This window comes from Lipotes vexillifer, unplaced genomic scaffold (genome assembly GCF_000442215.2).
Source record: "Lipotes vexillifer unplaced genomic scaffold, Lipotes_vexillifer_v1.1 scaffold7, whole genome shotgun sequence".
Lineage (NCBI taxonomy): Eukaryota > Metazoa > Chordata > Mammalia > Artiodactyla > Lipotidae > Lipotes > Lipotes vexillifer.
The window spans coordinates 6209900-6227719 of record NW_006792683.1 but is presented as its reverse complement, the minus strand read 5'-3'; positions in this window follow the sequence as shown (position 1 = coordinate 6227719).

Sequence of the window (17820 nt, the reverse complement as noted above, 5' to 3'; positions counted from 1 at the left end):
TAACAAAAAAAAAAAAAAAAAAAAAAAAAAGCCACTGTCTTCAGGTGGAGATCCAGATGGCAGAGCAAGAGGATGCTGAACTCACCTCCCCCATGAGCGCATCAAGATTACATCTACATATGGAGCGATTATCACTGAAAACACACTGGGGACCTGCAGGAAGGTTCTTACACAACCAAGGCTGTAAAGAAACATCCACATAGAGTTGGGTGCGAACGGAAGAGAAGCAATCAGATCAGGACTTGTGCCCCGAGGAGAGACACAGAAGAGGAGGGGGATTACAGGGATTTGGTCTCAGAGATCCTCCCTGGAGAGTGAGCCGTTCAAATGACATACTGGGCACCACAGCTCTGGGGCCCACCACCAGGAAGTGGAGTCCCTGTAGCTGGTGTGAAAACCAGTGGGACTAACAGGAGGGCTGTAAGAAACCTAGACTCTCCTCTTGAAAATGGTGCACACACTTGCTTGCTCCTGGGAACTAGGCAGAGGAGGCAGATTGAAATTGCCCAGGACTCTAGCCAGTTTACTGTGACAGCCCCAGGGAGCACCCTGGCCCAGGCCAATGCCCACGCCAATGCCCACTTCAGCACCTCTGGCTCCAGGTCAGCTCCTACTAAGGCAAGGGCTGCCAGTGCTGGGGACAGTGTGCAGTTGTGGAGAACAGAGCTGGCTCAGGCCAGCATGACATCTGAACAGGGCAAGGGTGGCCATCACTGCCATTGGTAAAGGTGGCAGATCAGAAGTGTTCTGGAGCTCTGATGGGTGTGCCAGGATTGCACCAGCATCCTGTACAAATGTAAGCAAGAAGATTTCTGCCAATGTTCCCCTTCCCCCAAAAAAATTATCCACCTTACCCACCCTATTGTCAGATTAAGGGTGGAAGCAGGAAGTAGGAAAGGAGGGATAAATGTGCAAACATCTGTATAAGACAGTGTCTCTTGAGTTTTACAAAAATGACAAAAATAATCACCTTCAATGTGGCCTTGGACAAATCAATAACCTCTGTGGTTTCTTCATCTGTAAAATGAGTCAATAGTTAAGCTTACTTCATAGGATGTTTGATTCATTGAGAGTGCTGCTTCCTGGTAAATAGTAATCACTCAAAATGTTGGGTAGTATAATTGATGCTGTTGCTCCTATCAATGCTACATTTCCCCTCGAGTATGCCAGCGATTAAAATTATTTTTATTTCTATTTTTTTCTCTACTTCACAGAACTAAGCCATGATCATTTTTCCATGCTTTGGGATATTATTTGGTTGTTATTTTAATTAATTTCTGAAAAGATAGGAAATAAAAATTTCTTTTTCTCCTTATTTTCTGTAGAACATACAATTTCTGTGGCAAATAAATTCTGGGGTACATAAAAATGGCATCTCTTTTTTATTATGTTGCATACATGTGACAGTAAATCTGGTGTTTGCTAGACAGTGAGTAACGAAAGAGCTGTCTCACTTGGATCCCACTAGCATTGTTGTGTACATTAGACCATATCCATGAGGTCAGGATTTTTCCCCATGAGGGAGAACAAAAGATGTTTTGATGATGAGGAACACAGACTTGATTAGAAGCAACTTCAAGAGTTTGTGACCAAATAATAGGATAAATGCCATTGAATTTCTGTATTTTTGAGCAATAGTCCTTGATATCTATCTGTTTCTGTTGTGAATGCCAGAATTATTGTGTCATGTGAAAACTTTCAGACAATGTCTGAAAGAAAATCTCTGTGGTCCGGAAAATAAGAAAAGAGTCTTCTGATGTAGCGTCTTTTCTCCCAGCACAGTTCCAAGCAAGTTCACCCACATACTCGTATAGGCAATTATGTTAAGACTTTTTCACTTCTTTCCCTCTCTCTTTTTTTTTTTAATAAGGGGTTTTTGTTTTGTTTTGTTTTTTGGTTGCGTTGGATCTTCGTTGGGGCGAGCAGGGGCTACTCTTTGTTGTGGTGTGTGGGCTTCTCACTCTAGTGGCTTCTTTTGTTGTGGAGCATGAACTCTAGGGACGTGGGCTTCAGTAGTTGTGGCACGCGGGCTCAGTAGTTGTGGAGCATGGGCTTAGTTGCTCCACGGCATGTGGGATCTTCCCGGACCAGGGCTCAAACCTGTGTCCCCTGCATTGGCAGGCAGATTCTTAACCACTGTGCCACCAGGGAAATCCTCCCTTCTTTCCCTTTTATATCAACATTTAGACGTTGAGACCTCAAAGCAGTAACCATCTCTTTTCCCTCTGGAGCTGGATTGACCATCATGCAGAGCAGCCAGACCTAAATGGACCAAAGGACCTGGGACAATAAGTGTCTTTGTGGATCCAGTCCCTGATGATCAGGGAGACCCCCAAGACTTGGTTCTGTATCTAAAATACAGTATGTTTTTCAGCTTCCATTTTCCAAGAAAGATCACTTCCAAGGAAAACAAAGAACTGTGTTTTCTTCTTACTCATCTGAATTTGTGGCCAGAAATCATGAACACGATTATGCAAGACTTTTCTAGTTATCAGATCGAGAACAGTAGATGTACTTGCTCCAGGACATGAAGAAATTGTTCTCATTGAGGACGGACTGGATGGACACCTAGCAGATGTTGAAATGCATGTTACCTAAGAATTCTTTGAATGCTTTTTTGAGAATCTGAGCATTTTCTTATACAAGAGTATCAACTCCTTCTATAATACAGATGTTTATTGATGTAACACTTTATTCCTGTTGTGATCTGATGCTTTCACTTATTCTGTGACTATGATTGGCCTTCAAGTTCCCTCAAACTCTGAGATTCTGTAAGTGCAAAAAGACAAAGATGAAGAAGCATAGGTAGTGCCTCTGGAATATAGAGGGGAGGGAACAGAAAAAGGAACTGGGGGAAGTGGCCAAAACACCTTGGCCACCTTCAGATGGAACTAAGGGTCACCTTGTCCACACACTTATTTTGGTTTTGGATGCACTGTATAGAAAATTGGAGTCAAAGAAAAAAACAGAAGAGTAACAGAGGTCACTTCTGAAGGGTGTGGAGAGAATACACCAAACTGCTCGGTGTGATGTTTGTGAAACAATGTATTTCCATTCCTATGTCTAGGCTGTTCATATACAGATTGTGAAAAACTCAACCATGTCCAAGTCGACCAGTTGGAAGACACTAGGACTACTTCAAGGTGTAGATCCAAATGCTCTTAGAAAACTCTTTGAATTCAGTAGGGAAGAGAAACGGTGGGAGTCAAGACAAACTCTGAAGGAAAAGGATATAAAAACCTTAAATTTTGCATCAGTAGGAAGGGATAATCAAAAGATTAATTATGGAAATATTAAGCATGAAAGAATAAAGGTCACCAAGTAATGTCTGGGACAGTTGAGAAAAGGCGACTTGAGATAAAGTTTTATGGTGTTTCCAAGAAGCTCCATTCTATTCAACTTTATCAGACACATGATTTGCAAAGATCTTTTTTCCCATTCTGTGGATTGACTTTTCACTCTCTTGGTAGTTTACCTTGACGCAAAAAAAAACATTTTGAATTTTGATGAATACTAATTTATGTATTTTTTCTTTTGTTGCCTGTACTTCTGGTGACATATCCAAATCCAATGTCATCAAGCTTTCCCTCTAGTTTTTCTTCTAAGCGTTTCATACACGTACCTTGTATGTTTAGGTCTTTGATGCATTTTGAGATTTGTGCGTGTGTGTGCCTGTGTGTGTGCTTGTGCATGTATGTGTGTGCATGTACGTGTGTGTGTGTGTAAGGAAGAGGTCTAACTTCCTTCTTTTGCACGTTGATAGGTAGTTTCCTCAGCATTGTTTGTTGAAAGGACTGCACTTTTCCCGTAAATGATCTTGGCAACCTTGTCAAACAACATTAGCTATATTTGAGCTTATTTTTGTATTCTGTTCTATTTCACTTGTCTTTATATCTGTCTTTACGCCATTACCCACACTATTTTGATGATAGTAGCTTTGTAGTAAGTTATGAAATCTGGAATTGTGAGAAACCCAAATCTGTTCTCTCTTTTTACTTTACTTCTTCTTTTCCAAGACTTGTTTCTTTCTTTTCAAGATTGCTTTGTCTATTCAGGGTCCCTCGAGATTCCATATAAATTTTAGGGTGAGATTTTCTACTTCTGCAAAAAAATGATGTTGGGATATATATAAAGTTCAATGGAATCTGTAGATCACTTTGGTTCATATTGTCATCCTAATATTGTCTTTCATTCACAAACATGGTTGTCTTTCCATATCTGTGTCTTTATTTTCTTCAAACAAATTTTTTAGTTTTACATTTGTCAACTAAAAAATTATTCACAACCTAAAAGTTGAGAGTTATGTTTTATTCAGCAGAAATTTTTGGGACTTCAAGCCCGGGAGACAGCATCTCAAGTAACCCTGAGAGAACTGTTCCAAGGAAGCAGGGGGAAGCCAGGTTATATAGAAGTTTTGCAACAAAGGGCAGGTAGTCTGAATATCAAAGATAATTGTTAATTAACAAAAACCAGATTATCTCAAGTTAAGGAATTTAGCACTTTTCTATGTATGGGAAGATGCAAGAGTCTGGGCTCACTGAAATCACTCCTTTGCTATGCACCTCAGCTTCTGGGACCAGTATCCTGTGTTTTCACATCCTGAGTTTCCTCAGGGCTCACCTTATGGAGTGGCTGCAGTCTGATGGCTGCTAGATGGCAGGTATTCTGTTTCCTCCCTGAGTTCCCTCAGGGCTCACCAGCTCACCATAGGCTGTGGCTGCAATCACTGATGACTGTGACTTCCTTTGTTTACTGATATGGCAGCCAATATTCCATTTATCACATTTCTTTTGCCTTTTTGGTTAAGTTATTTCTAAGTATTTTTTCGTAATATTTTAAATGGAATTGCTTTTTAAATTTTCTTCTCAGACGGTTCATAGTTAAGGTATAGAAATGTAACTGATTTTTCTGTGTTGATACTGTATCTTACACCTTTGCTGAAATTGTTTATTAGTCTAACGTTTTTTGTTTTATCTCTACGGATTTCTACACACACGATCATGTCATCTCAGAACAGAGGTAATTTTACTTATTTTGATGTAGAGTATTTCTTTTTTGTTTGTTTTCTTATATTAGCTGGAACTGCCAATTCTATGTTGACTAAGAGTGGCAAAAGCAGGTAAATTTTTGTATTATTTATCTTAACAAGAAATGCTTTCCAGAATGAAGAAGGGGACAAGAGGAAGGGAGGGAGAGGACATCTTGAGTTATAAACCAGCATTCTCTTGTGCCACAAGTAAATAATTGCTTTTATTTCTCCTCACCCATCTGTAAAAGAGACGTGCCCCTGTAGAGAGAACAGCAAATATTTGCTCACCAAAGGTCTACCCTTTCTGACCCTCAGTTATCTAAATACATCTTTATAGGCGGTGCACCCCTTCCCCATGCCATTTTCGGGGTAATGTTTGCTACTTCTAGGACTGCCATTTATTATTTGCCTTTATCTCATCCGGTTTCCATGCCAAATGCAGACACACCTTATGATAAGCCTTAAAAACATAAGTGCACCAAGAGACCCTTGGTCTGTGGCCTCACCTCCGCCTCCTGTGAAGCTGGACACCAGCCATGGAAACACTGGAAGAGAGCTGTAAGAAATAGAATGATTTTTAAAAATAAAAGCCCTCATTTCATGAGCTTCCTTCCATCCAGTGGTACCAAAAGAGAGAAACTGCGAGGCTCAGAACCTGTGCAGGCAAAGCAGGGGATGTATTCTTAGCAGTCCTATTGTGCTATATCAAACAGCTTTGTTCACTGTGAGTCAGCAACATTTTTGAAAGAGGGAGGTTGGAGTTAATGGTATAGAAACATTTTTGGTTGATCACACTTGGTGAACATGAATGCTGTAATGGGGATTAGTGCAGAAGAGAAACGTCCTTGAGGAATGTGTTCATAGGAGCCTCTCTAAGCAATTTTAACATTTTATGTAAACATGACCTGTTGGTCAGATACAGTCTTCTTGTGTACTCCATGCAAATGGGACAGAACACTGGATTATGTAAGTGTAAGAATGTCCACTGAATGTGTAACTAGAGATGTTAAAACTTGCTCCTGGGGAAATGCAAAAATTCTGTAGCACTAACACGATTTGAGCCACTTTTACTAAACGTTGGGATTGGAAAAGGTGGGGCTGCAGGAAGTGTTGTAACTAGAATTCAGTTCAGCAAATATTTACAGTCTCTCCTACACGCAAAACACTGTTCCTTTTTTTTTTTTTTTTTTTTTTTTAAGGTCATGCCTGTAAGAACAAGCTTAAGAGTTTTGAAATTTGCCTTTGCAGGACTATATCCTCAAATCTTGCCCTGGTTCTAAAATGACAACCTTCTTTGAAACAGGGACACAGGATTAATTATTGCTGGATCTTGAAGCCCCTTGTCCAGAGGTAAAACTCCCAAATCATGACCTAGAAGACCAAGGATTACACATGGATTATGCCATGGAAAAACATCAGGAATTTGAGTGCAGTTGACTCTGTTATCTGTTGGTTATAACGCACTTGGCCAAGGGAGCCCAACAGATTGAAAATCTGGCTTTTCTAATGTGCAGACTTTGGGCTGGTCTAGGAGCCCACCTTCTTAACCCAGATCTTCCTAAGAATCCACATCAGGGAATTTGTACTAGTTGTTGGGGGATCAGTCCCAAATAAAGACACTCCAACTTCAGACAATGGAACTGCCCCTTTGACACCAAAAATCTAGCTGATTTCAGCATCCTGAGTTTGCTCTGCCCCCAGACGTTATACAGTCCATGAACTGTGGAAAGAGCAGAGGCGCCCAGAGTCCAAAAAGCATAATCGGGAGACACACTCAAGACCTGAGGAGACCCTGGTCTTTGCTCCACCCCAAGAGCACCTATCCAGACTAAGAGCAGAGCCTGCAGGGCAGCTGCTTGCACCTATGGCCATCACTGTTCCTGGTTTTCAGGCCCAGGAAGGTTAGACCAATCGTGGAATGAGAGAAATAGTAATAGCAATAGCTATATTTATTGATATTTTTCATCAGTTTTATTGAGGTATACTTTACATATCATGAAATTCACTCATTCTAAATGTACAGTCCAATGATTTTTAGTAAATTTATAGAGTTTTGCAATCATCGCCACAATCCCGTTTCAGAACATTTCCAACCCCCTCCAAAAGTTCCCCTGTGCCCACTGGAAGGCAATTATTGCTCCCAAACCCCAGTTCTAAGCAACCTCTAACCTCCTTTCTGCCTAAAGAGTTTTGTCTCTTCCACAAATTTCATATAAATGGAATCATACAATGTGTAGTCTTTTATCTTCTTTTTTCATTTACCAAAATATTTTTGAGACTCATCCATGTTGCTGCATGTACCAATATGTTCCTTTTTACTGTTGAAAAGTCTTAGTCCAAAGTTTGAATATTTGGAACTAAAAAGCATCAATCTGATCCCATATTCCTCCAAGAGTGGTTCCTAGACAACCCCTTTCAGAATCTCAGGGTTGCCTGTTAAAAATGCAGATTTGGGGGTTCTATCCCAAACTTCCTGCATCAGCATTATGCAGTGATGTATAGTGTATTACTGGGGTAACTGTATTATATACAATGTATCAGTGGAGGTGAGACCAGGAATCCATATACTTAATAAGCACCTCCAGGTAATTGGTACAGACCCCAAAGCTTGACAAAACCACCATCTAACCAGGCTTTTACAGGAAATCTACTAAGATATTCAAATATACCTACTCTGAGAAATTTCTTCTCCTGGCAAAACAGCCACTGTTACTTTAGACATTCTTTATCTTAATGTTTAAAACTTTCATGATTCATATTGACTTTTTATAGGTTATGCTGCATTTCATCAGTTGCACATTCTCTCACATAAAGTGAAATCAAGGTGCATCTTAAACTTGACAGTAGGTCATCACTTAACTGGCAGAGTTTTTTCTTTCTTAGGTAGCACATAAAGTAATAGTGCATCTTACAACAGTCAACATGTTAGATTTGAATAATGATGGTACTTGAGGCTGAGAACCACTAAAGTCTGCAACATCCAGGTTTGCAGGGCACATATGGAAGTATTATCGGTCGTGACTATAAATCCATCCTCATACATAAAAATACATATAAAAGTCTTCAGAGAAGACATAACACAAGAGCTCCCTGCTGAAAAGTGAAGGGGTCTTAGGATGGATTGAATGTTGGCTCCCAAAAGATATGTTCACCCTATAAATGAGATATTTGGGTAAAGGGTCTCTGCGGGTGTAATTACGTTAAGGATCTTGAGATGAGATCATCCTTCATTATCCAGGTGGGCCCCAAATCCAAGGATAAGTGTCCTTATAAGAGACAGAAAAGGGGAAGACATAGAGAGAAGAGGAGGCAGGGTGAAGATGGGGGGCAGAGATGGGAGGGATGCAGCCCCAAGCCCAGGAACCTCTGGAACCAGCAGAAGCTGGAAGAGGCAGGAAGGAGTCTTCCCTGGAGCCTGCAGAGGGAACATGCCCTTCGTTCTCCACAGGTAAAGACAACAGGTATTTCCAAAATGTTGAGCTCCTCCAAGGATGTGAGTGGCTCTAAGTATTCCTCAGTGAGACACTGATCTATCTGTGCTCTACCTTGGATTCATGGTCAGAATCTTTATTAGCAAATTCTTATGCCACAGCCAAAGGCAGAACTCAGAGCATCCTGTGAGGAAAAAAGAGTTTGAACAAATTGAAATTTTTCATCCTGAAATAAACCGAGATGTAATATTGGCAATGAATCATTTTAAATATTTGAAGTTTTCTTATATGGTCCCCCAATCTGTTATTCATCCCCACTTGGGACAGGATCAGAAGAGCTTATTTCAGTCAGAAGGATTTCAGTTGGACTCCAGGAAAGTGATCCTGGCCCACTCTGCAAAGAGAACTTCGGCCTCATCCCTCATAGGGTTGAAGGGTTGGTGGACACCACCCCCTCTGACTCATGTGCCCCTCTGGGTAGGTTAAGGGATCCTCCTGTCCAGACAAATAATGACATTATGCAACCCTCATGCTCTGAGAGATAAACTGCATTCACTCTACCGTGATCTTCGTCACCATTATTTGCTGAAACAAAGCAAAATCAACTTCCAAGGTAGAGTCAAGCTGACGTGGGCTTCTCAACACAGTTTAGCCAATGCTTCCCTCTCCTGTGTGGCTGTGACATTGCATGAGCCCAGGATTGTGACCACAGAGAGACAAGAGTTTGAGGAAAACCTAGAGATGAAACTCCCATCAACAAGCTTATTTCACAGACAAGGAAACCCAAAAGACCTAGGTTTCACGGCAGGTCCCTCAGCCATGGCTGGCAGAGGTGACAGGCCTGCAAGGTGCCCGTCTCCCAACTTTGCTGCCTCGTCAGGGCAAACCGTGCAACAAAGGGCTCCATGCAGGCGGTCCGGCTCCCCGTGAAGCTTTTGGAAATTCCACAAACTGTAAAGCAGAGTGCTCGCCCCCTAGGAATTTGTCACCAGAAACAGAGGAGAAGGTGATGACAAATCTCAAATAAAAAACAATCCGAATCCATGCAAGTCCTTGTGCGAGAGGATTCGCTTATTAAACCAGCAAAACTGGAGAGTTAGCAGAGACCAAGTTACCACCAAGTAAACTAAGGATTTCTAACTTCATCCTGGTAAGATGGGTGGTTATTGAAGGATCTTCTGCAGAGGAGAATTATGAACTCTTGTCCAATTTAGGAAGGCCATTCTGGCTAAGCAGAAGGATGCTTGGAGACAAAAAGACCAGAAAGCCTTTGTTTGTGTGATACGGGGTATGCATGGTGAGGATTTAAAGACCCTCATTTTCTAGCTTAAAGAACTAAAGGGTCAACAGTACTATCAAGCGATATGGAGGACACAGGAGAGGAGCAAGGTTTGTGAGGTCAAGGAATAATCATTTCCATTTTGGACATGCTGAGTTTAAAGGCCCTTTAGCATATCCAGGTGGAAATATCTACTAGGTTAATAAAGAAGCAGGCCTGGAGCTCGGTGGCAAAATGTAGATTTAGTTACAGATTATGCACCAAGATCATAGCTGAGCCTTGGGGACAAGTGGGGCTGCCCGGGGGATCGTGATGGGAGAGCACCACCTTATAGGTTTGGAAAAATCCACAGGGGTCACGGAGTAAAGTCCGAGCTGTCAGGATAACAGCAGGGCCTCACATCACAGAAGAGAGGAAAGCAGTTCCAAGACATGTTGTAAATACCGTCAAATGCTGACCCCCAAAAAGTAACTCCACACTGCCCACAATACATCAAGGGGCTACTGGTGAAAGCCATCAACAATCTTAGAACAACACAAGTTGCTCCAAGAAGAGAAGGAGGCCAAGACATGAAGAGAGGAAGAAGGAAGATAGGATGGTATCCTGATGTGATAGGGTCATCCTATGTCCTTGTGGTCACTGTCACATTCTTCATGGAGGGAAAAAGTAATTTTTCATCATATGAAATATTAGAGGTTCCAGTGCCCTAAGTGGAAATTCAGATTAACAATAGGGTCTGAATCACAACCTGGCTCTCAGATTTGGGGGTGGGGTGACGTGTTTGGGAAAGAAGATCTTGGTGTCCCGTGTTAAATGATGAACACGTGACACAAATGAGCAAATGAGCATGATGCTGATGAGGACAGGGTAAAACAAGCCTCCACTGTGTGCGGTGTGTGGGCTTCTCATTACAGTGGCTTCTCTTGCTGGGAGCGCAGGCTCTAGGTGCGTGGGCTCAGTAATTGTGGCTCGTGGGCTCTAGAGCGCAGGCTCAGTAGTTGTGGCGCATGGGCTTAGTTGCTCCACATGACACTACCTTTGGAGTTGAAAGTGTGATGATCTCTTTTTCAGCCACATTCAAATCTGTACACCCGAGACAGTGCTTTAGCTCAGTCAATTCCCACAAAAACCTGAGACATGGCTATAACAATGCCTATTTCATAAATGAGAAAGATGTAGAGTCTGGGATGTGAAAGGTTCTCCAAAGAGCTAAGAGGTGATGGCCTGGGGGTTTGAACCAGGTCTGCCTGACTCCAGAGATCAGCAGTCCATCATCAGCCTCCTTCCCTCGGTCACCTCCACTCCCAGCCGGCCGGTCCTGCAGCCCTACGTTCCCTTACCTCCCCTCCACCTCTGGAAAGACATCGCCTCAAGTTCTCCGTGTCTTATGACGTGGACAAGCTATCAATCAGCTAAAATGAAAACCCGGCTCTGACTGACAGTCTAGTAGTGAGAGAAGACGAGGAGCTTCCACCACTAATGCCTTTTCTACGCCAGGAGTCAGGCGCTGGCCCCATCTCAGACTTTATCTACCTAAGCTCTCGTGTCCTGATGCTCACGTCCCTCTTGTAAAAAGTTCACCTCTTGGCTTCTTCAAGGTCCCTCAACGTGTGATCCTTGGTCCATGCCTCTTCCCTCATCCCCTCCCATGTGTACACTTCATGCAACACTGCAGACTGAGTCAGGAAGTGTGAGAGGCATCAAGACAATAGGCTTTGGAACCAGGCAGACCGAGCTGGGAATCTCAGTTCCACCATTGACTGTTCACTGATTGAATTAGTAGCCTGTATGAGCTGGGAAATATTGCCCTTCTGGGAGGCCGTGGAGATTAAAGGAGGCCACTTCCAGGCTCACGCCATGGTAGATGATCAGTACATTGGTTACGGTTACATACATCACGTGATGAGGTGTAGGTTAATGATGGGATATTTGCCAATGATCAGTAGTCAGGGCTAGGCTGGAGACCTGACGTTTGAGAACTGAAGAATGATGGCCTTTGGGACACGCTGCTGGGAGAGGCGAACGACCCTGGGCCCTGGGTGTCCCTGCATACTCTTGCCAGGTATACTGAGACTGTGTGGCCTCACTGCTATTTGCCAAGGCTGTTTCTCAGGGTCGTGTTCACAGCAAGCAGTTTTCAGCGTGGAGTAACATCTCTCCCCAAACAGCAGGCTCCTTCCACTTGCTGCCAAAGTGGTGAATCCTCCAGGCTCAGTGTTCCTCTCTGTACAGCACACCCCCGACCCAGCATGTGGGGAATCCATCCAGGCCCCCAGAAGGTCAGTGGTGCTGACAGGTCAGGCAAAGCAGGAGAGAGAATGGACAGTGAGATTTGACAGCACAGAGGTTGCTAGTGTCCTTGAGAAGGATTTCACGGGGTGGAGGAGGAGAAAGCTCCATGGGAGTGGACTGAAAAGAGGATAGAAAGGGAGGGGAGATATTGGATACCAGATATTTTCAAGCACTTTTGCCAGAAAGAGAAATGAGAAAATGAGAAATTCACTTCCTCCCTCTAAGAAAAGCTGCTCTTAAATTACAGTTTCTCTGTTAAGAATTGTATAACTCCATACTGGTGGGAACAACTCATGAATACTACCTTGGTATGTTACCCATAAGATATTTACCTTTTACAAGGGAAAACAGGTTCTTAGGCCAAAACTATCGCTCCTTTCTGTTTGGGCCACAGGCCAGCTGAGATAGATGTCACACTGCCGTCATCTGGCCACTCTGGTGGCTAAATCACATTCCACAGCCAACAAGCTGAAACTCTGTGACTCTCTTTGTTTGATTGTCCCTTAAAGGAAATTTTAAGCACGGTACAAAGACTTAGGATGTCAGATGTCAACTAGTTAATATTATCCAACACCAGGAAGAAACTAAAATAGCAACAATCAACTGTCTTGCCCTTGGAGAGGCAGTTAAACGATATCAAGTTCCCTATTAATTCCCATAGCTCATGAGAGAATAACACTTCTGAACCACCTTCTGATGCTGGCTGGAACCATAGAGTTTCTTTGCTGATCAGGGGCACCCATACTTAAGCATATTGCAAGAGCTGGCACCAGTAGCAAACCAGCTGTTCACCTCTTCCCTGAAAGGGAGTAGGCATTGAAGTTTTCTTTGTACCAGGAAACTATCCTTTCTCCCCAAATGCCACCAGTGCTCTATGTCAAGAATGGGAAGATGGGCTTCCCTGGTGGCGCAGTGGTTGAGAGTCCGCCTGCCGATGCAGGGGACACGGGTTCGTGCCCCGGTCCGGGAAGATCCCACATGTTGCGGAGCGGCTGAGCCCGTGAGCCATGGCCCCCGAGCCTGCGCGTCCGGAGCCTGTGCTCCGCAACGGGAGAGGCCACACAGTGAGAGGCCTGTGTATAGCAAAAAAAAAAAAAAAAGAATAGGAAGATGGACTAGGAGAGGAAGATTTTAACTGGTGGAGGGAAGAAGAAAGAGGGTTTTTAGAATCACCCAGCCAGCGTGAATCTTCAAGGTGATGCAGAGAAGCAGTCTTGTTTCACTAAAGCCCAGAAGAGCTGGGTGATTCTCCGGAGCTCACCCAGGAAGTCCAAAACAGAACTGAGATTATAACCCAAGTGACCTAGGGCTCTTTGAAAACTGTCACACTATTTAGCAGGGCAGCCCCATCTAGAGGTACCCCAGTGGGTGGCCTGTAGAGCCAGACTGCCGGGCTCAAATCCCAGCCGTGACTCGTTTTGTTACCTTGGGCAGCTTCCCGAAACTTCACTTCATCTGCAGTCAACTGGACAAGCTACTTACCCTCCCTAGGCTGCATCTCCTAGGAGTGTTGGGATGTGTGTACAACCTAAGCCTTAGCTCATCATATTAGCAGCACTCAGTAAGTGTTAATTTATTACTATTGCCTCTCCGGGACATTCCAATCCAAGTGTTGGACAACGATTGTATCTGGAAAGAGCCTGAGTGAAGGAAGAACAAAAAGTTTAGTAAAATATCGAACTCCTGGGCTTCCCTGGTGGTGCAGTGGTTGAGAGTCCGCCTGCCGATGCAGGGGACGTGGGTTCGTGCCCCGGTCCGGGAAGATCCCACATGCTGCGGAGCAGCTGGGCCCATGAGCCGTGGCTGCTGAGCCTGCGCGTCCGGAGCCTGTGCTCCGCAATGGGAGAGGCCACCACAGTGAGAGGCCCATGTACCGCAAAAAAAAAAAAAAAAATCGAACTCCTTGTGACCATGGAAAAGGTCAACAAAAGTGCAAAAATCCCAGTAATAATTACTCTTTGCTTCAGGGCAAAGAAGAACAGCTAGGCCAGATTCCTGCCCTTGGGACTGTACTGAACTCACCGCAGAATGGATTCTTGAAGGACACGAACAGCCTCTTAGGGTGGCCTCAAGGTTGAGAGAAGAAAAGCCAAGTGCAAAGTCCCTGGATGGAAGCCTGGCAGCCAGCAGACCTGCCTGGTGGGAGGGGTACGGAGGAGCCCACAGACCTGAGCCAGAAGTTCAAGGCTGGTGTCAGCAGAGCTCAGGGCTGGGGCTGGAGGGGGGATGGATAAAGACACGGCTCAGCTGAGAACAGCTGTGACCTGCCTGTGGGTCCCTGAGAGAGAGTCAGCAAGGAGCTGAGAGCATCCGCACCCCTTCAGGTCACAGGCTGCCGGCCACTTCAAGCCCCACCACCCACCTGCCAAATCTGAAGGCGTTTTGCTGAAAAGATAACAAAAACGCCCACTGGGCAATACAGTAAAAATTGTACCATCTCAACATATGCTCCCCAGGGTCATTTTCCATGCTCTCTCAGAAACTGCCTTAAAAGTCACTTTTTGTGAATTTTTCCTGTTTTTCACTTTGATATGCCTGAACATAATTCCAAACTTCTCCCATCTCATCCACCACACTTTGTTTTCATTCATTAATTCATTCAATGAACACTGCGTGAGCGCTCTGGGTCAAACCCCACATGAAGGAGGTGGAGACATGGGAGCCCCTGACCCCAAAGAAGGCGCTGGTGCCCAGGCTGACAATGCAGTATGTGTGTCCTCTGTGTGTCTGAAGTCAGGGTCCCCAGACAGACTCTGAGACAGAGAGCTATGTGCAGGTTTGGGTGAATGTTCTTGGAGACACACCTGTGAGGAGATGAGGACAGCGAGACTGGGCCAAGGGAGGAGCCGGCCGGCAAAGCAGTGGCAGCTGAGGCTCCGCTGGGCTGGGGAGCTTTGAGAGTTGTCTTGAGTTTAGGCGGTGGCCGCGGCTTTGTGTACGGGCACCAGCAATCAGCGGCAGTGAATCACCACGGTAGGACATATAACCTTGGGTGAGGCAGTTTCTTGCTTCCAGGGTCCACTGACAGAATGGACAAAGAAGACAAGATTATATATAAATAAATTTAAAAAAATATATATATATATATATATATATACAACGGAATATTACTCAGCCATAAAGAAGAACAATGTCCATCGACAGATGAATGGATAAAGAAGATGTGGCACATATATACACTGCAATATTATTCAGCCATAAAAAGAAACGAAATTGAGTTTTTGTAGTGAGGTGGATGGATCTAGGGTCTGTCATACAGAGTGAAGTAAGTCAGAAAGAGAAAAATATCATATGCTAACACATACATATGGAATCTAAAAAAAAAAAAAAAAGGTCATGAAGAACCTAGGGGCAGGACTGGAATAAAGGAAATTGAGTTATTTGTAGTGAGGTGGATGGACCTAGAGTCTGTCATACAGAGTGAAGTAAGTCAGAAAGAGAAAAACAAATACCGTATGCTAACACATATATATGGAATCTAAGAAAAAAAAATGGTTCTGAAGAACCTAGGGGCAGGACTGGAATAAAGACGCAGACCTACTAGAGGATGGACTTGAGGACACAGGGAGGGGGAAGGGTAAGCTGGGACGAAATGAGAGAGTGGCATGGACATCTATACACTACCAAATGTAACATAGATAGCTAGTGGGAAGCAGCCGCACAGCACAGGGAGATCAGCTCGGTGCTCTGTGACCACCTAGAGGGGTGGGATAGGGAGGGTGGGAGGGAGGGAGATGCAAGAGGAAAGAGATATGGACATATATGTATATGTATAGCTGATTCACTTTTTTATAAAGCAGAAACTAACACACCATTGTAAAGCAATTATACTCCAATAAAGATGTTTAAAAAAAAAAAACTTAAAAAAAAAAGAAGAACGAAATTTTGCCATTTGCAGCACCATGGATGGACTTGGAGGATATTATGTTCAGTGAAGTACGTCAGACAGAGAAAGACAAATACTGTATGATATCGCTTATATGTGGAATCTAAAAAATACAGCAAAGTAGTGAATATAACAAAAAAGAAACAGACTCACAGATACAGAGAACAAACTAGTGGTTACCAGTGGGGAGAGTGGGGGAGGGGCAACATAGGGGTGGGGGAGGGGAGGCACAAACTACTGGGTGTAAGACAGGATGTATTGTACAACACGGGGAATATAGTCAATATTCTGTAATAACTGTAAATGGAGTGTAACCTTTAAAATTGTATTAAAAATGTAAAAATTTAAAATGTTCCAATGGGGGGTACAGATGTGAACCATTCTGCCCTCCAAGAATTTCTAGAACTTTAGACCAAATCATCAAGCCACAGTGGCCACACACACTCCCCTTTAAATGTCTGAAGAGGGTACATCGCGTCCCAGGTGAATGGAACAGACCTTCCACAATGACCTTAGAAAATTCACAGGAGTAGGGTGGCCCACTAGCATTCCCTCTGGACAAATGAGGATGCAGACAGCCTGAGCTAATGCTTCACCTTCATTGAGCGTTTAATTACCCAGAAGAGCATCTATTGCCTCATTAACTCTCTAACTGTGACCATTACAGTTAGAAATGCAAACACAGCAGCCGGACAAGGCAAATACAACCCAGCCATTTGCAAGGTTGAAGATGGAGGCCTCGTGGCCGACAGGTGGTGGTTACGTGGGCAGTGAGTTGTCAGCTAATCCTCCCCGGGTGAGCAGGGCAGCGAGGCCCTCTGTGTCTTCAAGTGGGACTCCGGGAAAGGGGAAGCCAGTTCAGCCTCCCTGTGGCAGCCCCAGATGCTCCCTTTCTTTGTTCTGCTGAGGAGCAGCCTGGAAATATTGAGTCCAAACATCTTGGTGAGCAGCACCTGGTCATCACACACCTGAATGAGGGGGGCAGGGGGTTACAGGTGCAGGCGGTTCGGAGGGGAAGGTTGGGTTGGGAGGCTGCAGAGAGAGAAAGGAGGGCTTTGCTACATCCTACGTTGATGAGTAGAGTTGAGTCACTTGGAAGAATGGGCTGCCCTGTGAAAGAAGAGCAGAACTTGTCCACTCCCTCGTTTTATAGAAAAAGACACTAAAACCCAGAGAGGAGGCACCACTTGCCCAAGGTTACACAGCTCGCTGGTGACAGAACTCGCATTAAAACTCAGATTCCCTGAGGCTTTATTCACCTCCCCAAAGAAAACGGAGGAAAATGAGAAATGTGGGTGACAAAGTAAGCAAAGCGACAAAACTGGCGGGGGGGGGGGAAGAAAAGGGTGAAAGATTCAACTGGGAAAGGAAAGGAAACAAGCAAAGAACAATCATCAAGACGATGCTGATGCTAAAATTCCTGTGCACAGGAAGAGCCAAGAGAGCATTGAAAAAGAACAAGATGTGGAGCCAGCCCTCTGATCGCAAATATTCTGGAGCTATTGTGATTCAGCGTGTTAACAGAACAGTAATCAGCAAATACGTCAATGGAACAGAATATGCAGCCCAGACACAAAACAAAGTAGATGTGGAATTTAGTGCATGTGTATAGACATCATTTCAGGCAGTGGCCATAGGAAGGGGGAGGGCAGAGAGGCAGTCACTGATGGGTATTAGCACTAGTGGCTGTATAGTTGAGGGGAAATTAAGTTAAATCCCCACTTCACAACATTTCCCCCCAAAAATGAGAGATGGATAACCTCAGTTAAAATGGCAATATTAGGCAACATCTGAAAAATATTACAAGAAAATATAGGGGAATCTCTCTAGGAGGATGGGAGACCTTCATAATTAAGGCACAAGAAAGCAAAATCAAAGGGAAAAGACTGATCAGTTTGACTAC